The sequence below is a fragment of the Nicotiana tomentosiformis genome, chromosome 3 (assembly GCF_000390325.3).
Source record: "Nicotiana tomentosiformis chromosome 3, ASM39032v3, whole genome shotgun sequence".
Lineage (NCBI taxonomy): Eukaryota > Viridiplantae > Streptophyta > Magnoliopsida > Solanales > Solanaceae > Nicotiana > Nicotiana tomentosiformis.
In genome coordinates this window covers 134,577,482-134,603,731 of record NC_090814.1, presented here as the reverse complement: position 1 = coordinate 134,603,731, position 26,250 = coordinate 134,577,482, and positions in this window count along the sequence as shown.

Sequence of the window (26,250 nt, the reverse complement as noted above, 5' to 3'; positions counted from 1 at the left end):
TAAGGCATTTGAAATCTTTGCAATTATAAAAAGGATGCTAACGGTAATAGATTCGAAAATTGCCAAAAGGGAAAAAACCTTATATATACATTCCAAAATATCTTTACAAAGGCCAGCAAAAACGTCCTCAACAAAATAAATGTACAAAATGCAAAAATAAAGACAAAAGTTCCTAAGGTACATATGCCTAATCTCCACTAGAACCCGCCTCATTGCCAGAGCCGTCGGGGTCCTCTCTATCTTTGGTTTTGCCAGATCCCTCAGAGCCTTCTACACCCTCGGGTTCAGCCAACTTCTTGGCTTTTACCTCGAGCCTTTATGCATATTCGATTTTGGCCGACAGGTTGAAACCTCGGGCATGGATCTCCTCGACGGTCTCCCTTCGAGACAATCGCTTCATGTACTGGAAAGTAACTTTCAGGCGGGCCTCGGCTGCCTCAACATCAGCCCTGTACTGGGCCACCATCTCTTTAGCATCAACCCTGGTTATTTCCAACTCGGACCTTGTTATTTTGAGCTCCTTGCTAAGGGCATCCCGTTCAACAATGGCCGACCCTAGTTGAGCTTGGAGGTCCTCGATTTGCCGAGCATGTGCATCGGCCTTCTCTTTCGCCACTCAGAGTTGGACCTCTACCGATGCCAACTGCTCCCGGGCAGTCTCCTTATCCGAAGCTAGTCAGTCCATTTTTCCCTTCCAAACATCGGCCATGGCCTGGACCTCGTTCATTTCAGCCCGAAGCTGGTCGATCCTGTCAATCTTTTGCTGGACCTGTGAGGTTTGGTCCTTAGTCTCCATGGCTAAGTCGTCATCTCTAACTTCAAAAATCTTTACTTGTTCCACCAAGTCGGCATACTCCTTCTGAGCCGCATCCAACTCGGCCCGAAAATTCTTGACGGCTTCTTCGTGTTGCTCGCTGAGAAGCTTATACATGTCCCTCTTCTTGGCGAGGTCCCTGGCCTCATCTTCGAGCTGGTTAACCTCAGCCCGGTACCGGAGAAAACTTTCATGATGGAATACCGAGGACTGTAAAATGATAAAAAAAAGAGGACATGAGGGATATAAAAGACTAAGTCAGAGGATAGAAGAGCGTAATAATGCCTTACCTGGTTTAGCACCTGCTATGCTTCGTTGAACAAGCACGACACATCCACCTCATTCATTTTCACTTGGTCTTCTTCGGTTACCAGGCACTGGAGGTAGCTCGCTACTCCAACGGGGGTAGAAAAAATATGGGCATCCTCTTGGACGGTGATGATTATTGACCTCTTTCGGTCGGGATCCATGCTTGGGGCGGGGAACTGTTCGATTAATTTTGGGCTCGAGTTCAACCCGCTGACCTCTGAAGATGCGTCTTTCCTCGGCACCTCCAAGTTGTCCAACCCGGAGAAGTCTTCCAGAGCGGTAAAGTCCACACCTTCGAAGAAAGAACGAAGGGGATCGTCCGCTCCATGGGTCCCTTCATTGGATCGCTCCTTCGCCGCTCGGGCTTCGTCAAACATGGACTCGGTGAATGAAGGCGACCCCGAAATATCTATGACACCGGGCAGAGCGGAGTGAAGCCGGCATCTTGAGAGGTCTCAACCCTTATCTCTACACCGTCCTCACAAACCTGAGAGGGATCAGCCTCCGTTGTTTCCCCTTGGCTGCCGCCTGCTCTTCGGGGAAGGTCGGCTCACGGGAACTCTCCTTTGGCTTACGGGACAACCTTCTCCTTATTCAGAGCCTAATGTTACTTATTCGGGAGATAGATCTTACCGTGAGAACGGGCCTCCCTGTAACGACCTGGCCGATTATTTTGAGTATTACAGCCTTGTTTCCCTATTTATGCTCAAATTATACTTTACAGTTGTTTTATGACTTACCGGGTTAATTGATTCTGGTCCGGTAAGGTTTTGGAATGAATTGGAACACTTAGTTCCAAGGTTTAAAGCTTAAGTTAAAATAATGACCGAATGTCGACTTATGTGTAAACGACCCCGAAATGGAGTTTTTATGATTCCAATAGTTTCGTATGGTGATTTTGGACTTAGGAGCGTGTCCGAAAAAATTATTTGGAAGTCCGTAGTGGAATTTGGCTTGAAATGATGAAAATTAAATTTTCGAAAAGTTTGACCAGGGAGTTGACTTTTTGATATTGGGGTCGGAATCTAGTTCTGAAAATTTTCATAGCTCCGTTATGTCATTTTTGACTTGTGTGCAAAATTTAAAGTTATTCTAGATTGATTTGATGTGTTTCGACACAAGATATAGAATTTACAAGTTCAAAGTTTATAGATTTTAATTTGAGGTGCGATTCGTCATTTTGATGTTGTTTGATGTGATTTGAGGCCTCGAGTAGGTCCGTGTTATGTTATGGAACTTGTTGGTATATTTTAACGGGATCCCGAGTGGCTCGTTGAGTTTTGGGGTGAGTTTTGAGCGAGTGCCGGCATTTCGACACTCTAATATTATTCTGGAACTTTCGGAAAAGTGCGGACCGCATAATTTTGAGTGCGGCCTCACTTCAGAGGAAAGGTGTGGACCGCACAATTTTTTTTGCGGCCGTACTCCAAAGGAAAAGTGAGGACCGCACAATTTTGTCTGCGGCCGTACTTCTGGTGATTTTCGCAGGTTCACTGGTACGACTTCGAAAGTTTATATCTTTTGATCTTCAAGGAATTTGGAGATGATTCAAAAATAAAAGTTATAGCCCTTCATGTCTAGTTTTCAAAAAGGTAAAGAAATCATTATTTGACATCTGTAGAAAATGTTATGGTCAATTTACTGATTTTTGTGCGACCGCAGAAGCTAGGATGTGCGACCGCACTTGGAATTGTGCGGACCGCACATTGTGAGGTCAGATTGGGTACTATATAACTGAGGTTTAGGATATTATTTCATTTTTTGACTTTGGGAACTCGGTTTGAGACGATTTTTCGTGGGATTTTCAAGAAATTCATCGGGATACGAGGCTTTCGGAGGTAAATTTGCGAGGCAAAGGCATAGCGAAGTAAAGAATTACACGGTTTGATGTAAGTAACTCTTCTAATCTTGGAGCTGAGGGTATGAACCCTGAATATACGTATTATGTGAATTGCTTGGAGATGATGCCCATGCTAGGTGACGGGCGTGTGGGCGTGCACTATAGAAATTGTGATGTAATTGGTTCCGTGGAATTTTGTAGTCAAATAATCTTGGCATTTTCTATGTAGTTTTATGTGTTAAAGAAATTGAGTTGAGGATCATATTAAAAATCATGCTGAGACTATGTACCAGTATTATTGAGACCCACAGAGGTCTTATTGTTGTTGAATTATTCGTTTAAATTGAAATTTCATACTTAGTCATGTTCATTCATTTTATATCATCTCTCAGTCTCTGTTGCTATTTATTGATTCATCATATCATCATTTTTGGGCTGATTTTCATGACATTGTGAGCCCGAGGGACTGGAGAGATTGATGACTGAGAGGGGCCGAGGGCCTGATTGTGAGGATGATTATGGGATCGGGCTGCACGCCGCAGCAGGCATATATATATATATATATATATATATATATATATATATATATATATATATATATATATATATATATATAAATATATTATTTATGGGATCGAGCTGCACGCCGTAGCATGATTGACTGATTTATGCCATGATTGGCTTGTTATAGTGCTAGGGATGAAGGAGACCCTCCGGAGTCTGTACACACCCTCAGTGAGCGCAGGTACCTACTGAGTGCGAGTGCCGAGTGCCGAGCAATTGGGAGGACTGAGTGACTGGGAGGACTGAGTGAAATGATACTCCGAGAGTATGTATATGATTTTATCACTGAGTTGCATCGCATTGACATGCACATTTGGCATGCAGGCATAGAGATGCATTTTCCTCATGCTGTGCGGCATCACGTCATTCATGACATCTCACACATATTGGCATATGGGCATAGTGATGCATTTTCCACTGGTTATCTGAAAAGAAAATGAAACATCTTATTTATTGTTGAAAGGATTTTTGTGAAAATTACTATATTCAAACTTACTCATACTGTTATTTAAATTTTGGTAAAAGACTTGAGTTTTCACTAATACACTTGAGCGGCAGAACTCTTTTAAGAAATCATGATTTAACTGAGCATCTTATTTCTGAGTTACTTCTTTTATTACTTGATTTACGTTGTTATGGACTGTTGTTGGCTATTGGTGTTGGACCGACCTTTGTTCCAGCTTGTCACTACTTTCAACTTAAGGTTAGGTTTGTTACTTATTGAGTACATGGGGTCGGTTGTACTCGTACTACACTTCTGCACCTTGCGTGCAGATATTGGATGCTGATGTTGATGGGATCGACGTGAGCTGGATTTGGAGACGTACCTGTGTTTCGGTCGTAGCTGCCTCTTATTCATGGTAGCCTTAGATTTATAAAAATCTATTTATGTACATTTCGAACAGATGATGCATTTATTTCATACCAGCTTTGTAAATTCTAATCTTAGAAGCTCATAATTTATACTACCAGTTCTTGGGGAATGTATAAGACTAAGATTTTTCTTTACTTAAATTGCTTTAATAATTGCTATTGGAATTGGATAGTTGATAATTGGCTTACCTAGCGGGTTGGGTTAGGTGCCATCATGACTAGTTGGATTTTGGGTCATGACACTCCCAGCGGCCCGTCGAGAGATCGCGCCATGTGTTCTCGGAATAAGTCGTCTCCGAACAAATGCCCTTGATCCACTAATTGAACTGAGGAATGGCATTTGGGACTCGAACAACAGCTGCATCACCACAAATACTGGTGAGGAAAAAGGAGATGAGGGTAAAATCGATATTTAACGGAAAGTATGCTTACGTGATACATTCCACTTCTCGGGGAATGGAATAAGCTCGGAAGGGATCAAGTCTGTTGTCTTCACCCGGACAAAGCATCCCCGGTAGCCCTGATCTCGGTCCCCATTGATGCTCGAGAATGGGGCTTTGCTAGCCCGGCGTGTGAGCTTTATCAGTCCCTTTCGAAAGATTCGGGGACTGTATAGGCGGAGAAGGTGATCGATGGTAAACCGGGGGGATTCGGTCTTGTTCACGAAGTATCGAAGAAGGATTACGATCCTCCATAGCGACGGGTGGATCTGACCGAGGCATACTTCATACCTCTTGCAGAAGTCCAGAATAACCGGGTTCACCGGGCCCAATGTAAAGGGATAAGTATAAACACTCAGATACCCCTCTACATAGGTAGTAATGGCATCCTCGGGCACGGGGACAACTACATCCTTATCCGCCCAGCCGCATTCCTTTCGAACAACAGGAAATACGTCTTCGGTGATGGAGAAAATATATCTAGATACCGCCTCACATCGACCCTTCACCGACTAGGGATTTTCGACCTTAAATCATCGGCGGCCGAGCACCCCCTCGGGACGAACATTTTCAAGGGAGGTTCGACAGCCAGTTCATCGATAGCCGCACCTGGAGCGGATCTCTCGAGGACGACCACATCCGAAGTGGTCTCCTCGAATTCGGTGGTCGTGAAGAAGAGGAAGCAACTTTTTGGGGAATAGTTTTGGAAGTTTTAGCCATTGTTATCTGGAAAAAGCTTGAGAAATATGAAGAAAAGTTGGAAGATAAAAGGTCAAGTGCGCTGGTTTGGGTAGAAAATAAGTAAAAGCTTACAAATTAAAGAGAAATCTTGAAGAATGGAGGTAAAAATGTTAAAGTATGAAGAAGGGCAGTGATATCCTGAAGACTCGAAGGTTAGAAGCTTGGTCAAAAGGTAAAAAAATGAACGAATGAGGGGAGTATTTATAGAGGATTCGCGCCGTTTTATATCCAGGGATGACCTGTCGATGGCTGACACGCGTTTGAAGTCATAATGACACGACTGTAGGGACGTTTCAGATTCTTTGTCGTTTTTGTCACGGCGTATTGAAGAAGGAATCGAAGTGCACATGTCGTTTCCCTATACTTACTCTCCGAGAAACGAGGGGACTATCTGTATATAGGTGAAACTGAGCCCGCGGGATGCCTCGATTTTCGATGAAGTAAACGAAGTAAGAGATGTGACTGCAAGGAACCAGAATCGAGGCAAGGATCCCTCGAGTCGAGGTCCGGGAAAAATGCCTGCCCTCAGAAGCTTTGAGGCCACGACCCCCAGGTTCGATTCGAATCCCAAAAACCTCGGAGAACATTGCCAGATAATCGAGCACGGCTAACAATGGGTCGTGATATCCGTGACCAGACAGATGTCACGGCGTGAATCTCAACACGTATCGGCAAAAAATTGGTGATTAGTAAAACGAGAGATTTTTACCTTTTATGGAATTGTACCTAGGGTAAAACTCCCCTACTATATAAAGGGGATTCTGATTATTCATTAGGAACATTGTACCACACATATCAAGGCAATGTACTCTTATTTTCTCTGTTATTCAAAGTTTTTACTTTTGTTCATCAGTCCATCATTAATGTGAGTCCGGGATCGAAGGCATGCATTTCATTAGAGCTGTTACTGAGTCCGAGATCACTTTCCTTAATTGGTTTGATAATTTATTGCGTTCTTTATCTGTTTAATCTATCACAATTCATCATTTGTATTGAATTAATTCGCGTACCCTTAAAACCACTCCTAAATTTAATTGTTATCCATTTGTTTTAGGGTAAACAGAGATCATATTTGATAAAGTCAAAAATAAAAAATAATTTACAATCTATAATTGTGAATCTTGATTCAAAGGTTCTTTCTTAATCTAGCCGTAAGGATGACCATATGAAAAGACATATCAAATATAAACCTAATAAAAATTACTCATATACTAATTGGATAAAAAAACATACATGTTAACCACTATGTATACCTGCTCCATGGCTCTTTTACAAAATATATAAGCTATAGTATTACGAAAGCAAAAACTTCATAACGAACTGTGGATCGACTTTTGTTATTGATTGCACATTTGAAAATATTTTATTTAATTATTTTTTTGTATTTAAAATTTTGAAATAACTAAAATCTTATATATTAAATTTTTTTTCTTATTTGAACTACTATGCATAAAGTCCTAATATTTATAAATTTGTGTTTAATTTACAAATATATACTCACAATAGAGTACGTGATGCGTATCAAATTCACGGCATCAATTTAAACATTGAGAAGATTGTTGGTCCCCAAGTACACGCAAGTATACGTGGTCGTCAAGTAATAAAGTGACTCGAAAGTCGGATGTCGAACCCACAGAGATTTAGATTGATCGTTAACTAACAAACTAAAATCAATTAATTGTCCAAGCTATTTAAGAGTGACGTTTTTCTATTAATCTACTATTACGAAAATTAAACAAGTAACAACTAATTTATCAAGAATGCAAATGCGTATGATGAGATGTTTCTTCAGAGGAGATGAAAATTTTAGGGTTGTGGTTGGTTTATCAATCCTATTAAGTTTAATAATCACACTCGTTAATCCAGATTATATATGGTTGCTAATTAACCGGATCGTTTATATGAATAGCATGTTCCCACAATACTACTCGCCTGCCCATAATATATCAATCTTATATTCCTATGGTATTGAGTCTATCATGAACAATATAATACGATATTCAATTAAGCAAGACTGTTAGGTATATTTCTATCCTAACCGCAAATTCGTCCTCCGAGCCACGGGTTCAGAAACAAGCTCTATCTAATTCTACTCTAATCTAAACATGGCTTTCCCAAGTATAGCATAAATAGTAGGGTGAATCGGTAGCTATAATAATTCACAAGTAAAAACTAGAATTAAAGAAATAACCACAAGATGATAATCCGAATTAACGAAGATGTAATTAATAAACATTAATAATAATGTCAACCACAACCCTAGAACGTAGAGTGCTTAGCCACTCATATTCATAGTAATAATTTTTTAAGTATTTTGCATAAACAAATTATAAAGAAAAGATAAAGGGATGAAGAACTCTATGATTTTCTCCTCCAAAAGTGGTTTCACGTGATATTCTTGCCTCCGGTCGTAAAACTCCCCTCAAAATGGTGTTTAATGACTATTTATATATGTAGGGAAAAGACCGAAACGAAATAACCAAGTCCAAAACCAAATAGAAGACAAAATAGGCTTTAAAAACCCGAAACACCCTCGCTATAGGCCTTGCGACGCGAGGCAAAATGCAAGCTTCACCTCGCTATACACTGTGCTAAGTACTCACCTCGCAAGCTCAAACTCGAGGATGCAAATGTCGCATCGCCTGACATATAGCGACTTAAATCTGATGCCTCACTTTGTTTCCAATGATGTTCACGTCACTTGTATATTCCTTGCCTTGTTCTTTGATTTAATCAATCTTCATTCTTGATAGTTCCAATTGCCTAACTCTTTCTTTCCAAGCATTTCATACTACTTTGTCATCTTTCATCCTTACATTAGTAATAATCGTATTGCTTTCTCATAACTTGGAAGATTTCATCTTCATAAATTGCTTCTTCCTTTATTTTTCTTTATAGGTATTTGTCTTCTTGCCTTCTGTACTGCAATGTTTAGCATATTTGCTTCAACTTTTATCTCCAAAGTACCTACACATAAAATAAACTCAATTAAGCACAAAAATAGTATAATTTAGTATTAAAGCACCTAAATATAAGGTAAGTAATGCACTAAAAATATGGAATTATAGCCAAACATCACTACTCCACACTTAAGCATTGCTCGTCCTCGAGCAATCAAACTACACTTTATATAAACACGGACTTTTTAAGCAATTCTCCTAACTAATCACATCAAGAATATTTAAAATAGACTAAGCACAAGATTGCAACATCTTCACTTCAAGATTTGACTCACAAGTACCATGCATTATTCACAACTCACTCACTTACTCTAACATAGAGGTTAATGACATTTTCTTTCCTTCATGAATCAAGTCCCCTCATAAAAAAAAAAAAAAAAGAGAGTAGTTCCACACACAACAAAATTTTAAGAACAATTAGGAACTCAAGATAGAAAGAATTTACTCACTCTCAGAAATAACATTCGTATGCTACAAAAGATGCACCATAGGCTTGCCCGTAGTGTACTACTCTACTAATCGAGCTCATTCAGTCTAGGATCAAGTAGGACTTTAATTGGTTGTAATGTAGGCTGTGGGTCGGGTATGATACATTTGGATATAAGAGTAACTACACCTCCCTAAGCACTTTAATACATATACTTTAACATTCAAACCCCATACTTATGTCAAACCATAACACCACATTTACATCAATGTATATTAACTTCATACTTCTTTAAGCACAATTATTAAGAGTCACCACTATCAAAGAATATTTTACACAACAATACAACTATTTTTTTCTTTTTCAATTCAAGTAGCTCTTACTTTTTCAAAATATTGCACCTTTATCCTTATTTCAGTAGTTCCACTCAAAAGCCAACCAACCACCCCACTCTTTAATTTTTACAAAGTTCATAACAATTCAAGTGCTCATGAGAGGTGAAAATATTCAAATAGATGGTTAATTTAAATAAATGGGTACGGCTTGTAATGTGGTTGCCAAAGAAACAGGATTACAGGCTAAAGGGGTTAACTACAATACATAACAATTAGGTGGGTAAAAGAAAAGCATATAACTGGCTCAACAAAGAAACGCCTATATCACTTCCAAAACTAAACAAAACTACTATTTCGCTTTGCAAACACACGGGGCAAGTTCTAGACATCAAATGCAATGCACAGAATAACACACAAACCTCACACGCACATGGCATATAACTCATTCAGGATTGGACTCATCAAGACACTCTAGTCAAAGCAGTTAAGCAAATTTAAGATCATACGATTTAAGGTACTTATACAAGAGTCAAAAACTGAGCCTAAGCGTCACAACCAAAGTACTCACTATTCTCAAGGCATAACAAAGTCAAGAAATATTGCTTCAATTCAATTCATCTCACAGTGGATCCTACTCAAAAAAAAAAAAAACTACCTATACCCGGTTCAAACAAAACCCTTGGAAAAGAATCACGGCACAAAGAAAAACCAAGGGGGAATTGCTACACTACCTACAAAGAAAATTTTTTTGTCCTTTTTATTTAGACTTAAATACCTCAACAAAACTATCTAGGAGATCCATCGTTGGGAAGAGTCCAATTTTTCTACTTTTTGTTTCTTCATTTTTTTTTCGATTTTTCACAACTACTAAAATAGTACACAACTACGAAATCAAAAATAAGAAGTTAACATATTTCTACATCCTACTACTAATTATCTAGATAATTCTCCCACCCCACACTTAAAAGAGTGCAGTGTCCCCAATGCACAAATAAAGTAAAACAATAATGAGGGTGGACAAGAAACTCCCTGAAAGGCTAAAGGCCGAAGCAATAGCGGCTCATGGCTACTCAGATTTTCCCCAGGTATGGTCCTTTGTGTAGCACCCCACACTTAGTTCTCACAATCTAACTCGCTTTTGCACTCTTCCAATGGCTTTTTTTCTTATGCTCATAATCCTACAAAACAAAAACAAACGCTACAAAAATAATAAGATAACAATAAAAATAAAAGAAAGCATTAAAGATGGGTTGCTTCCCAACAAGCGCCTGATTTAACGTCGTGGCACGACACAGAATCTCGTCTAACCATTGGCAAGTAACACCTTAAACTTCTGACGATCAAAGTCACCTCCATAATAGTTCTTTACTCTTTGTCCGTTCACTAATAACGTTCTCTCGCCACCTAAGACGCGCAACTCAATTGCACCATATGGAGTGACTCTTACTACCTCAAACGGGCCCGACCATCTCTATTTGAGCTTCCCCGGAAAGAGTCTCAACCTCGAATTGAACAAGAGAACCAATTGGCGAACTCGCGATGCTGAATATGCTTATCATGCCAGCGCTTGGTCTTTTTTTTATATAACTTGGCATTTTCATACGCATACAAGAGAAACTCATCAAGCTCGTTCAAATGCATCAATCGCTTTCTACCCGCTAAGTCTGCATCAAAGTTCAGCTTCTTTATTGCCCAATAAGCCTTGTGCTCAAGTTCCACCGGTAATTGGCATGCTTTCCCATAACCCCCCTATAAGGGGAGGTTCCGATTGGAGTTTTGTAGGCGGTCCGGTATGCCCATAGAGCATCATCAAGCTTTGCAGCCCAATCTTTCCTACTTGCACTAACCATCTTCTCCAGAATTTGCTTTATCTCTCTATTTGACACTTTAACTTGTCCACTAGTCTAATGATGGTAAGCGGTCGCAACCTTATGTTTGACCCCATATTTCGCTAAGACATTGTCCAATAGCTTGTTACAGAAATGGGTGCCCTCATCACTAATCATCACTCTTGGAGTGCCGAACCTTGTAAAGATATGTTTTTTCACAAACTTGACCACAACCTTGGCATCATTGGTAGGAAGAGATATGGCCTCCACCCACTTCGACACATAGTCAACGGCCACCAAAATGTACTTATACCTACTGGACGAGGGAAACAGACCCATAATACCATGCAATGGCATCTCATGCCTTTTCGTAATTGTTCATGTTCTCTGGCACCTATCACATCTCCTCACGAACTCATGGACGTCTTTAAATACCCTAGGCCAATAGAAACCCGATTGCAATACCTTAGCTGCTGTTTTGTCACCTGCATGATGACCACCATAAGGCGATGCATGGCATTCATGTAAGATAACATTTATTTCAGATTCGGGCACACATCTTCTCATTAGCTTATCAATACACGATTTGAACAGGAATGGCTCATCCCACACATATGACCTCACATCTCGCAAGAACTTCTTTTTAGCATAAGGTTCAAGATCAGGTGGCATCTCTCCACTTCCCAGATAGTTCACAAAATCTGCATACCATGGCACCTCCCCAGCAATAACGGCCAATAATTGCTCATCCGGGAATATTTCCTTGATGACATCTCCCTTAGCCACATGATTCCGAGTTTCTAACCTGAATAAGTGATCAGCCACTTGATTCTTTATTCCTTTACGGTCTCGGATCTCCAAATCCAATTCCTGCAAGAGTAAAACCCAACGGATTAGCCTTGGTTTGGCATCTTTCTTTTCAAACAAATACATGATGGTTGCATGGTCTGTGTAGATGATGACTTTGGTGCCAATCAAATAGGCCCGAAATTTATCGAACGCCCACATTACAATAAGCAACTCCTTTTCTGTTACAGTATAATTTATTTGAGCGGGAGTGAGAGTCTTGCTTGTGTAGTAAATAGAGTGAAATATTTTTCTCCTCCTATGGCCCAATACGGCCCCAATTGCACCATCACTAGCGTTACACATCAGCTCAAATGGATCGTTCTAGTCAGGAGCCACTATGATTGGTGCACTCACTAACTTCTTTTTCAGCTCCTCGAATACTTTCAGACAAGCATCTTCAAACTTGAACAACATATCCTTCTCTAACAACTTGCACAAAGGAGAGGAAATTTTTGAGAAATCCTTTATAAATCGGCGATAAAAACCTGCATGTCCCAGAAAACTCCTAACTCCTTTCACTGAAATTGGTGGTGGCAACTTTTCAATTGCTTCCACCTTAGCCTTGTCAACTTCCAGTCCATCTTTGGACACCTTGTGTCCCAGCATTATACCTTCACGTACCGTAAAATGACACTTTTCCCAATTCAGTACCAGATTAGTCTCCTCGCACATGGAAAGCACTTTAGCAAGATTGGTTAAGCATTCATCAAAAGATGGATCAAACACAGAAAAATCATCCATAAAAACCTCCACAAACCGTTCCACCATATCGGTGAAAATAGCCATCATTCACCTTTGAAAAGTCGCAGGTGCATTACACAACCCGAATGACATTCTCTTAAATGCATAAATGCCATAAGGGCATGTAAAAGTGGTCTTTTCTTGATATTCCGGGGCAATAGAAATCTGATTATACCCTGAATAGCCGTCAAGGAAACAATAGTATTCCTATCCGGCTAACCTGTCATGCATTTGATCAATGAAGGGGAGAAGGGAGTGATCTTTTCATGTAGCATTATTCAACTTCCTATAGTCTATGTATATTCGCCAACCAGTCACAGTCCTAGATGGGATTAATTCATTTTGTTCATTTACTACAATAGTCATATCCCCCCTTTTTAGGTACACATTGAACAATGCTTACACACTTGCTATCGGAGATAGGAAATACTTAACCTGCGTCAAGCCACTTAATTACTTCTTTTCTTACCACATCTTTCATGATTGGATTTAGGCGGCGTTGATGCTCCACGCTAGGCTTGTGTCCCTCCTCCATGAGTATTTTGTGCATGCAGAATGCAGGGCTAATACCTTTTATGTCATACATTATCCAACCAATGGCATGTTTGTGCTCCCTCAGCACCCTTAAGAGCTTTTCTTCCTGCAATTTAGATAAATAAGAAGAAACAATCACAGGTAAAGTGTTAGAATTTCCCAAATATGCATAATAAAGATGAGATGGTAAGGGTTTAAGTTCCAATTTTGGGTCCTCCTCAACTGAGGGTTTAGGAGGCGAGACGATTGGCCTATCCAGAGGCTCAAATTGGGTTCTTTCTCTTATGTATTCGCACGATGCATCCAGAATGTGCAACATCTCCTCAACCTCTTCTTTAAGTTCCAAGTTATTGAACAACGTTAATGACTTTTCTAGTGCCTCTTCTTTAAACGCCCTTGGCTTTACAGCTAGTTCATTTATCTCCACCACCAAAATCATGGCCAGGTCCTCGTAATGACGAGGCAACTGAATGGCTCGATATACATTGAAGACTGCTTCTTCATTGTCCACCATCAGGATCATCTTACCTTCTCAGATTTTGATAATTGCATCTCCAGTGGCCAAGAGAGGCCGTCCCAATATGATAGAAACTAACTCATCAACCACGTAATCTAGGATGATAAAATCTGCAGGAAAAATAAACTTCCCAATTTGTAGCAAGACGTCCTCAATTACCCCTCAGGATAAACATAATATCTATCAGCTAACTGTAGAATCATCGTGGTGGGCCTTGGAGCTCCTAAGCCCAATTGTTTGAACACTATAACGGAATCAGATTGATACTTATACCCAAATCACACAAGGCTCTACCCACATCAACTTCACCAATCCTCACGGGGATGGTAAAACTACCCGGATCCTTAAACTTTTGTGGAAGCTTATGTTGAATCCTGGAAGTGCACTCCTCAGTAAGTGCTACGGTCTCAAACTCAGTTAACCTCCTTTTATTTGCCACTATGTCCTTAATATATTTTGCATATTTTGGGACCTCACGGAGCATGTCCATCAAAGGGATGTTCAAATGTGTCTACTTCAACATATCTAGGAATTTGTAAAACATGTAGTCATCATTCTTCTTTCTTAATCTTTGAGGAAAAGGGGTGGCACCCTCTCTGATTTTTGCTGAGGCTCTATTTTGTTTCTCTTATCTACCTCTACAGGTTTTGGCACTCTTTTTTCTTCAAGCCCAGATTGCTCCTTTTTCTTCTTAGGCACTTCTACCAACTCTCTCCTATTTCTCAATGTCACTGCATTGACTTGAGGATTTTTCTCTGTATCACTTGGGAGAGCTCCAACAGGTCTAGTATTCTGAAGTTAGCCATCTGCCCAAACTGCCTCTCTGGATTTCTGAACTTTGTGCGCAATTGTTGATTCTCAGCCCTGACTTGTTGACTCTCTGCCCTGGCTTGTTGATTCTCTATCAAGAGCTTTTTCATCATGTCAGGTAGACTCTCCTCTGCTTTCTGTGGTGGTTGAGATGGATGATTGTAATTCACTTGAGGCCTGATATTCTGATTTCCACCCCAAGAGAAGTTAGGATGATTCGTCCAGTTTGAATTGTATGTGTTACCATATTGGGCATTTTGATTCATCGGCCCTCTAGCTTGTTGCCCCACGCAGTAGATGGATTCAGGATTCACGGGGCATATGTCACTTGTGTGACCTTCACCATATAACTCCCAGCAAGTAGACATATGTTGCACATGTTGCATCTGTTGTGTGTGGTGCATTATTATTTTATTCATCGGATTTGCTAATCTCGCTATATGTGCCCTCATTGCTGAGAAATCATCAAGATCGATCACACCTGCTGCCTTTTGTTTAAGTGCTCTTTGTGCTTTCCCATCTCCTTGCCAATTATTATCATTAGCAGTGAAATTGTTTAGCAGGATCTGGATCTCACTATACGGTCTTGACATGCAACTACCCCCACATGCTGAGTCAAGATTCATTTTTGATGCCTCGTCCAACCCATCAACGAAAGTGTGACCCAATACCTCATCAGTCTGACAATGGTGTGGGTAGTCTTTGAGTAGCCAGTTGTATCTTTCTCAAGCTTGTCGAAGAGTCTCACCATCTCGTTGTTGAAACCCAAGAATCTGGCTCCTCTGTACTTTGTCTTCTTTGTGGGAAGAAACTTAATTAAGAATTTCCTAGTTAGATCATCCCAATTGTGGATTGAGTTCGCGGTCTCCTTTTGTAACCATTCCTTAGCTTCTCCCATCAGTGAAAAGGGAAATAATGTTAGTCTGACATAGTCCTTGGAAACGTTCGGATAATTGTAAGTGTCTGTAATTTTCAGGAAGTTCTGAATGTGCCTCTGCGGGTCCTCATGAGATAAGCTAACATATTGCCCTGTGGATTGAATCAGCTATACTATGTACTGTTTAAGTTCAAAGTGACCCGTGATATCAGGCTTCACAATCGCCTGAGTCATAAGAGCCAGATTGGGCCTTGCAGCTTCTATCACCGGACGCTCTTCATTACCTGCCATCTCTATTGGTTGTGGTTTAACTACGATGTCCAACTCTCTTTCAATTCTAGCTTCAACTTCCCTCCTTACTCTATGAAATGTTCGTTCCATTTCAGGGTCAAGAGGAAGGAGATTGCTTGCGCTTCTACTCCTCCGCATTCAAGAGAAGAGCATGCGTTAACACAAATAAAGCACACTAAAAATTAAAACTTGAATAAATAATGAATAAAATCTTAACTTAACTAAACAATCAATAACTAAGTCCCCCGCAATGGCACTAAAAACTTGTTGGTTCCCCAAGTACACGCAAGTATACGTTATCGTCAAGTAATAAAATGACTCGAAAGTCGGATGTCGAACCCACAGAGACTTAGATTGATCGTTAACTAAGCAAACTAAAATCAATTAATTGTCTAAGCTATTTAAGAGTGACGTTTTTCTATTAATCTACTATTGTAAAAATTAAACAAGTAACAACTAATTTGTCAAGAATGCAAATGCGTATGATGAGATTTTTCTTCAGAGGAGATGAAAATTCCAGGGTTGAGGTTGGTTTGTCAATCCTATTAAGTTCAATAATCACACTCGTTAATCCAGATTATCTATGGTTGCTAATTAACCGGATCGTTTATATGAATAGCATGTTCCCACAATACTACTCGTCTGCCCATAATATATCAATCCTATATTCCTATGGTATTGAGTCTATCATGAACGAATATAATATGGTATTCAATTAAGCAAAACTGTTAGGTATATTCCTATCCTAACCGCGAAATCATCCCCTGAGCTACAGATTCAGAAACAAACTCTCTCTAATTCTACTCTAATCTAAACACGACTTTCCCAAGCATAGCATAGATAGTAGGGTGAATCGGTAGCTATAACAATTCACAAGTGAAAACTAGAATTAAAGAAACAACCACAAGATGATAATCCGAATTAACGAAGATGTAATTAATAAACGTTAATAATCATGTCAATCACAACCCTAGAACGTAGAGTGCTTAGCCACTCATATTCGTACTAACAATTTTCTAAGTATTTTGCATAAACAAATTACAAAGAAAAGATAAAGGGATGAAGAACTCTATGATTTTATCCTCCAAAAATAGTTTCACGTGATGTTCTTGCCCCCGGTCGTAAAACTCCCCTCAAAATGGTATTTAATGACTATTTATATGTGTAAGGAAAAGATCCAAACGAAATAATCAAATAGGAGACAAAATAGGCTTTAAAAACTCGGAGCACCCTCGCTACAGGTCTTGCGGCGCGAGGCAAAACACAAGCTTCACCTCGCTATACACTATGCGACGCCAGCTCTGTCACGAGCTAAGTACCTCACCTGGCAAGCTCAAACTCGAGGATGCAAATGTCGTGTCGCCTGACATATGGCGGCTGAAATCTGACACCTCACTTTGTTTCCAATGATGTTTACGACACTTCTATATTCCTTGCCTTGTTCTTTGATTTAATCAATCTTAGTTCTTGATAGTGCCAATTGCCTAACTCTTTCTTTCCAAGCATTTCATACTACTTTGTCATCTTTCATCCTTACATTAGTAATAATCTTATTGCTTTCTCATAACTTGAAAGATTTCATCTTCATAAATTGCTTCTTCCTTTATTTTTCTTTACAGGTATTTGTCTTTTTGCCTTCTGTACTGCAATATTTAACATATTTGCTTCAACGTTTATCTCCAAAGTACCTACAGATAAAATAAACACAATTAAGCACAAATATAGTATAATGTAGCATTAAAGCACCTAAATTTAAGGTAAGTAATGCACTAAAAGTATGAAATTATAGCCAAACATCACTCAAAGAGTGTTAAAACATAATTTTTTGATGGAGAATATCGTGAAAAAATAACATACAGATGATACTTTTCTAATAAGTATGCTCTGTTAGAGGAGTGCGCAGCGGAAATAAAGATCGGACATACTTCTGTTGTTGCGAAGTCAATGTCGAAATCGGCGTTGGTATTTCCTACTCCGACGAGTCTTTTCCGGTTAGTCTTCTAAGCAGTCAAAACCACACTCTTTAAATGGTATAGTGATTAACAGAAGATTTATCTTTGGGACCCAACCAGATATGTCATATATATATATGTTCTTCCATCAAGAACAATATTGAAACAGTCACATAAATGGGCAGAAATTTCTTCACAACTTGGGCAGTTTCATAAATTGAAGAAGGGAGTTTCAACTGGTCCAAATTAAATGGACCACCTTCTAAAACGTTCAATGTAAAAGAACGTTTCCTACATTCTCCCACTTTGTCCATGAATAAGAGGCCCAAAATATATTTTAGGGAGAATCATAATACATTAATCATGGCGATAGTTTCTCTACAAGTGAGTAGTATCTCCCATGTATCACGATGCATTATGCCTCTAAACTTTAGCCCATATTTCATAATGAATAAAACCCAATGTTTATTCTAGGTCCATACTTTAGTGATATTTCTCAAAATAATTAAATGTGTACACACTAACAATATGAGAAATTTTATACAATAATAGAGTTTCATAAATATCATCGTTACAAAGAAATTTACATAGTGGAACCAAGTCCCATCGTAACTACATGATATTTAAATTTTGTGGTGGCATGACTTTAGTTAAAGGATAAACTAACATCAATTCAGTGCTAATGTGCTCAATGGCCATTTTTGTTTTATCTTTAACACTTTCACTTATGGCTAGAAACTTAATGTCGATATGTTTGCTTCGACTCCCACTTTTGTTATTCTTAGCCATAAAGACAGCAACTGAATTGTCACAATATATTCTCAATGGCCTAGAGATCGAATCGACAATTCTAATCCCAGAAATAAAACTCTTCAATTATACACCATGTGAGGTAGCCTCAAAATAAGAAACGAACTCAGCTTCCATACTGGAAGTAGCAGTCAGAGTCGTTTTGGCACTCTTCCAAGATATAGCTCCACCGGCCAACATAAAAATGTATCTTGATGTTGATTTGCGTGAATCAATGCAGCCAACAAAGATTGAATCGGAGTAGACAATTACCTCGAAATTATCTAATCGATTATACATAAGCATGTAGTCTTTTGTCCCTTGAAGGTATCTTAACACTTTCTTTGCAACTCTCAAGTGGTCAATAGTTGGATTATTCTGATATCTTCCTAACATTCCAACAACAAACGCAATATCAGGTCTAGTACAAACACGAGCATACATTAATCTTCTAACAACATAAGCATATGGAATGTTCTTCATTTGTTCCCCCTCAAAGTCGTTCTTCGGGCACTGGTTCAAATTGAACTTGTCACCCTTCACTATGGGAGCTACACCAATGAACAATCCTTCATCCGAAACCTCTCTAAAACTTTGTGGATATAGGTATATTGAGATAAACCTAAAATACCTTGATGTCTATCTCGATGAATCTTAATGCCAATGACATAAGATGCATTACCCATATCTTTCATATCAAAATTTTGAGAGAGAAATTATTTCACCTCATATAGCATTCCTTTATCATTGGCTACAAGAAGAATATCATCCACATATAGAATTAAAAAATAAATTTTACTCCCACTGATCTTCTGGTATATACATTGATCCATAATTTTCTCAACAAAGTCAAATGAAGAGATAACATCAGGAACTTTTAAATACCACTGACGGGAGGCTTGTTTCAATCCATATATGGATTTCTTTAGCTTGCACACCAAGTGCTCACCAATACTAAAGGAGAATCCTTCCCGTTGTTTTATATAAACCTCTTCCTCTTGAACATCATTAAGAAATACGGTTTTCACATCCATTTGTTGCAATTCTAAGTCAAAATGACTATTAATTCCAATATGATGCGCAAGGAATCTTTCTTAACAGGAGAAAAAATCTATGTATAATCGATTCCTTCATATTGAGTGAATCCTTTAGCAATGAGTCTTGCTTTATATCGTTCTATGTTGCCCAATGAGTCTCTTTTAGTTTTAAAGACCCATTTACATCCCATGACTTTACACCATCAGGTAACTTGACAAGATCCCATACCTCATTACTCTTCATAGAGTTCATCTTTTCTTTCATGGCATTGTATCATAGGTCTGATTCTTTACAACTCATAGCTTGTGAAAAAGACTTAGGATCATTTTTGGCCTCAATGTCAGATTCCTGTAGATACACAACATAGTCACTAGAAATTGCTGATGTTCTTTCTCTAATAGATCTTCTTAATGTTATATCAACATTTTCCTAAGGGTTATGTTGCTCAACTGATTGTTCAATAGTTTCAGAATTTTCTTGAACAACTTGATCTACTAGAATATTCTCATCAGCTTATGGAACCTCAATGATTGGTTGCCCAACACCCATTTGTACTTTAGGAGTGTTGTGCATAATAACCAGTCTTTCACTTGAAGAGGAAGGTTGATTATTTACAGATACTATATTCTGAAATTGATCACTCCCACTGATCAAGTCATTCTCAAGAAATTTTGCAATTCTTGATTCCACAATTGTAGTGCTGTGAGATGGATAATAAAATCTATATCCTTTAGACCTTTCGGAATATCTAATGAAATACCCACTAATGGTCCTCAGATCTTATTTCTTTTCTTGTGGGTTGTATGAAGGATTGTATATAGATGTTCGTACATGCAGCAGAAGACAATAACAATCCTAGGCAGAATGCTTCGTGTTTAAAATTTATTTACATGTCAAAGAATGGATTAAGACGTACCTGAGGAGGAGAGTCTCGTTTCAAAAATTTCTTCGATAGTGAGAAAACTCTATGCGTATCCACACCGAGACGGATCCTTGATATCAACTCTTTGATCAATGAAACCCGTGAACAAATTGAATAAAATTGTGTGCTCGAATGTTTCACAAAGGTTTCAGCGAATAAGAACAAAGAAAACTATTTTCTGGTCAAAATAATCTCTTGGATTCATACGGCTGGCAAAAAACCCTTTCTTTTTTCCACCATCCTTCGTCACATATATACTAACTAGTTTCGAGACACGTGTGTTGCACGTGTGTCCCATACAAGTTATACATATAGTATAAATCATAGTAAAATTGCAATATAATGAGTAATAGAAAATATAAAGGCAAAGAGCGTAAGCTAGAAAAAAGATTTTATTATTTGTCAAGAAAAATCAAAACATAGCAAAAACGTTATTGTTATAAACTTTATAATAAAAAATCAATATTTAATAATCAAATAGGTAGTAGCGTAAATGACAAATATTATAGAGTTTTGTATTATCAGAGTAATTTTAAAAATATATATTTTAAATCCTATCACTTTATTAAAAAAAAAATAAAAGAGAAAGTTGTTTAAGAAAGAAAAGGAGCAAACCCTTCATCTGAATAGAAATTACTCGAGTAAGAGAATGTGATTCAAATAAAACCCAAGATCACAAGTGAATGTGAAAAATACATAGAGTTTTAAAATACCTATCTTTGCTTCTTTCATTAAAGGACTCATCTAATTGTAAAAGGTCCCTAGGAATTGGTATTCTTAAACTCTGGAACTCTACCTCCTCCGCATAACGGCATTTGTTTGATATAGTATGATATGCTTCAATGTAGTTAATAGCACTAACATTAAGGTTAGAATCCATATACATGTAGAAATCAAAAATTAAATATATAATGGCAAAGAACAAATTTGTTCTTTTCAAAGCGTCATGATTTCAGCTGATGCTTTTTTTCATTTCTCAAGGCAGTGCCAAGGCTTATAGCGTCCTGGGGTTACATCCCTTTACTATTCGCGTCTCTCTCACTTCAAGTCAAACAAACATTGGTTATGATAATTTGATCAATACGTGCAATGCTTTTCTCTAAGAGAATATTATCAACGTTTGCTCTCTAAAAGCATTCCAAACCTTGTGATATATAAAACTATTATATACATTTATGGTATAGGCATTTGTTTACCCGAAAAACGGATAGAGTTGAATTTATACGTAGTTCTAAGGATACGTGGTATAACTTGGTACAAATTGGAAAAATAAGTAAAGGTATATCGAAATTAACTGTAAAAAGAATGAATGCAAATCCAAATTAGATGGAGAATGATTGATAAGAGAATAAGATAAATCAATATCAAAGCCCAAAGAAGGATAGTATTTTCTAGATGTTATATATATCTCAGTGAATCTAAATGTGCCTCTTACAAATGATAATAACTCTTCATATAATGGGGGAATCCCATCTTGGATATAATTAAAAATAAATAGTGGGGATCCCATGATAGATTAATTAATTAGCTTTTCCTTGATTCAAGCCGTGATTTCTGCCGAGATTCTACCCCCAATTGCGGTTATAACGGCTTTTCTGTCTCTTGACTCAATCTCGATCTCGGTCGCTCTCGATCGTGATCGGTCTCTATTCGCTCGACCTCTATCTGGGCTCGATCTCGATCTTGGCCGATCTCGATCTTGATCGGTCTCTATTTGCTCGACCTCTATTTTGATCGGTCTTTGGGATTCAAACTCGATCCTGGCTGATCACAATCTTGGTTGGTCTCTGGGGTTCGAACTTGACAACCCAACTTTACATCACAACTCGATATTATAATGACGAACCTCGGTCCATCATGCTCCAATCTTGATTAGTCATACGAAGGGCAAACTCGGTTTTGACCGTATACAGATAGTCCCCTCATTTTTCGAAAATAAGGTGGCGAGAAACGATATTATTTTTCAAACTCCGACTAGATGAATACTGACGTATGTGACGAGCCCGATTGTGACGTATGTGACAAACGTCCCGTCGGTCCGGTTACTAAGGCATTAAATGTGTGTCAGTCAACGGTCGGCCACTGCCAATTTTGAACCGTCGCTATGAAATCTATAAATATCCCCCTTTTTCATTATTTCAAACTTTTACCTTCAAATCTTTTTCATTCTAATCTTCACAGTTCTTCGCCTTCTCCAAAACTCCCTATTTCTAGGTTTTGAAATTTCTTTGCTTGTTCTTCTCAAAACACCAAATACTTCAACCTCCCTTCTTCTTTGTTCACAAAAATTTAGATGGCCAAAACATCTAAAACCGTTCCGCAGAAAGAGGTTGTTTCCTCATCTCTGTCGGCCGGTGAGAAACCAGTGGTGGAGCCACGCCTTGAAGAACCCATTCCCGGGGGGTGTGTTATCGATTCCTTCTTTAAGGTCGAGAAACCCTCATCAGTTGTTGGTCGATGCAAGCCGGTATCGAGATATATATGCTCGATACCCCAAATCCTTCTTGATTTGGTGAAGAAAGATTGCAATTGGCAAAATAAAGAGGTTGTGATACCGGCACCGGAGGAAGCGATCACTACCCACATGGAAGGGTACTTGAGTGTTTACACTTATCCTTTCATGTTGGGTCCCCTCGATCCTGTCATCGTCGATTTCTACAAGAAATACCAAGTGACCCTCGGCCAAATTCACCCTTCTTTCTGGAGGATCGTAATACTGCCCCGTTTCTTCGTGAGCAAAATCGACGGGTTCCCCTTTACCCTTTACCATCTTATAAGATTATATAGCCCTTGACTCTACCGAGGTGGGATAATAAAGCTTCAACGCCGGGCCACCAAGGCATTCACCTCAAGTATCGATGAAGACAAAGATCGGGGCTGGATGGGCCGGTTCGTTCGGGTGAAGACCACGGACTAATCCCAGCCGAGAGCATGCCATTTCTTGAGAAATGGAATATAAAACGTAAGTATGATGCCGTTTTTAATTTTCGTTTGATGTTTTTACTTCTTCATCCCTTCTTGTCAGTGTTTTTCTCGATGCAGCCATTGCTTGGATGCCAGGTGCGGTTCCCCATCTCGAGAACTAGGTCAGGAGCCTGGTTTCAATGTCAACATACGCCAAGCATGCATGGCGCGAGTTGTCAAAGGGCCGGTGGGAGGCTCGTACTCATGGTAAACCTTCTTCTTGGCTTACCGATTTGCCTATCGTTCAAGCATTTTTTCAAGCATAAGTTTTACTTACATTTTTTTTAGGTCTCGGAAAGGATGCGGCCATGAGACCCTCGTCAGGTGATGAAGAAGCTTTACCGCCTATCTCAAAAACGGCGAAGGTGATTAAGAGAAAAAGGGACTCGGACTCCAAGGGTCAAAAACCCAAGAAGAGATCGGCCCGTAAACCTAAGGGGAATAATCCCACTGACTATGGATTCAGTCCTGAGTCTAAGGGAAGAAGAAGAAGAAGAATAAGAAGAAGAAGAATAGGGTGACTCTGGGCTGGTAGCCCGTGCACTAGCTAGCACCGATATTCAAAAAACTTTGGTAATGGTGGGAGTTGATACTGCTCCATCCAGGCTTGATGAGGTCGAGGAGGAGACTTCGACCCAAGTTCCTGAGCCGAGGGGGACCGATGATGCTTTACTTCGAGGCAAAGAGACCGTCGAAGAGGCGGTGGATGTCGGTGCCGAAACCGAGCTTGAGGCTCCCTAAGATGAAGGCGGCGCCCAAAAAGGCCTACTCGGGGCAATAGAGATCGGGGATTCCCCCTCTTTTCCTTCATTTTCCCAGTCGATAATACGTGACGCTCAAGCTGTGGAGACTTGTCATGGGGAGGGATCCCATGGAGAGGAAGATCCTTTCAATGGTTATTTTGTCATGGTAGAAGATGTCACCGGTCCAAGTGACTTGGAGGCTCTGAAGAAGAGCTCGAGCGAGGTGGGAGCGCCTTGTCTTTTCAACGAAGCCAAACAGGCCCTGAATCGGGTAAGTTCATATTTTCTTTCTCAATTTTCATACTTATATTTTTCTTCCCTTGTATAATTCCTTCTTTTTATTTTTATAGGCTTCTGTTCTCCATTACGAGGCATTCTTCCGATCCCAAGGGGAGTTGAGTCGGTACCAAGCCGAAGTCTGAGGGCTTACTTAGGAGAGAGATGCCTTCAAACTTCTCAGTGAGCAGAGAGAAGGAGAAGAAAAAGGACTTCGGGTTAAGCTAGAAGCAGCTCGGAAAGAACAAGCTGATTTGGCCGAGTAGGTAAAAAGAATCTTTGAATTTAATAATACTGACTCGGGAGTGATGTCTAACAGTTCGGTCCCGCGGGTCCAGCAAAAGTTCGATATGATCAGGCAGCTTCGTGTTGAAGTGGATGCAGTGAAAACGGAGGTCGAGGAATGGAAGAAGAACATGGACCGCCTCGCCTCAGAAAAGGAGGCTGCCCGAACTCAACTGGCCTCGGCTGAGACCCAACTCCGAATCTTGAAAGAGAAAGCCTTGGTGCAAGCCAATAAAATCGAGGATTTCCAGTATCTGTTGGGCTCAGCAACTTCTGATCGAGAGAGACTGGCCACAGAACTTGCAGCGGCCAAATCGGAGGTCGAAATAGCGATGGCTAATGCTGATGCAATGGTGGTCGTCTATCGGTCCGATGCTGAAGCTGCTCAGGTTCGAGCAAAGGAGGCTGCTTAGGCTCGAGCAAACTGGGTTGCCGAGCATGCTAAATGTTGATCTCGAAGGGAGACTCTCGATGAGATCCATGCTCGTTGCTTCGATCTTACAGCTGAGATCGAGAAAGCTAAGGAGCTTGAAAACGAAACTAGAGTGTTGGCCTTTCCTGATGATGATGATTCCGGGAGTATGTGCAGATCTGAAAGTGAAAGAGGCCTCGAGGGCGAAGATGCTGCTCCCGGAGAGGGCTAAGTCATTTAGCATTTTTTGTGTTTCTTTTAAGACCGTTCTGGTCTTTTGTAGAGAAACTTGATCGGGCCATGCTGCCCCTGTAAATGATTATTGACATATATATAAAACTTTCTTTCTTTCCGTCTTATAACATTGTGAAGTTGTATTCTAAGATCTGAGGTTTAGACAATTTGATTGAAACTGAATTAGTATAGCCCTTAGACTTTATGATCGAGTGAGTGCTTGCTCGAACTCGGAGTAAGGTAACCCTTAGGTTTTTTGAGCGAGGATGGTCTTCTCGAACTCAAGGTAAAAACCAGCCCTTAGGCTTGTGTAAAAAGATTGTTCAAGGCTTAGTCCCCTTTTTTGCTTGAAAACATTTATCATTTGTATTTGTAATGCCTTGGCATGAAATAAGGAATTGTTCGAGAGTTCGAACAATTTTGTACTCTTTAGAGTTTTTGAGGATTGATATTATCGAAACCTTTTATGATTTTGCCGGGGTAGCCTTTTTAACCGGTTTATGAAAGAATTCGAAGGCCTGTTTTGTTACAGAACTCGGATGTCTCCGACCCGTGTTGATTCGGTCGTAGCCTCTTTAGTTCGGGATTTGCCTCTTTGGCTTATTTTCCCCTTTTACTTCGAGCTTGCCCAAAGTGTCAGTCCCCGAGTGGGGTGGCCGTGGCCTATAAAATCGAGGGTTTCCTAAAAGGTCTTATGATCTCGGAGTTAATATAATTCGATATTGTTTATTTTTTGGTCGGCAGTCCTCGATTGTGGTGGTAATCATCCGAACTCCGGTTATGGTCGGCCCTTAAGCCTGCTTACATAATAGATCGAGGATATGAAATTGTAAAGTAGAATTTTTTTTTATAAGGTATGAGATATCGGTAAAGAAGAATACTTC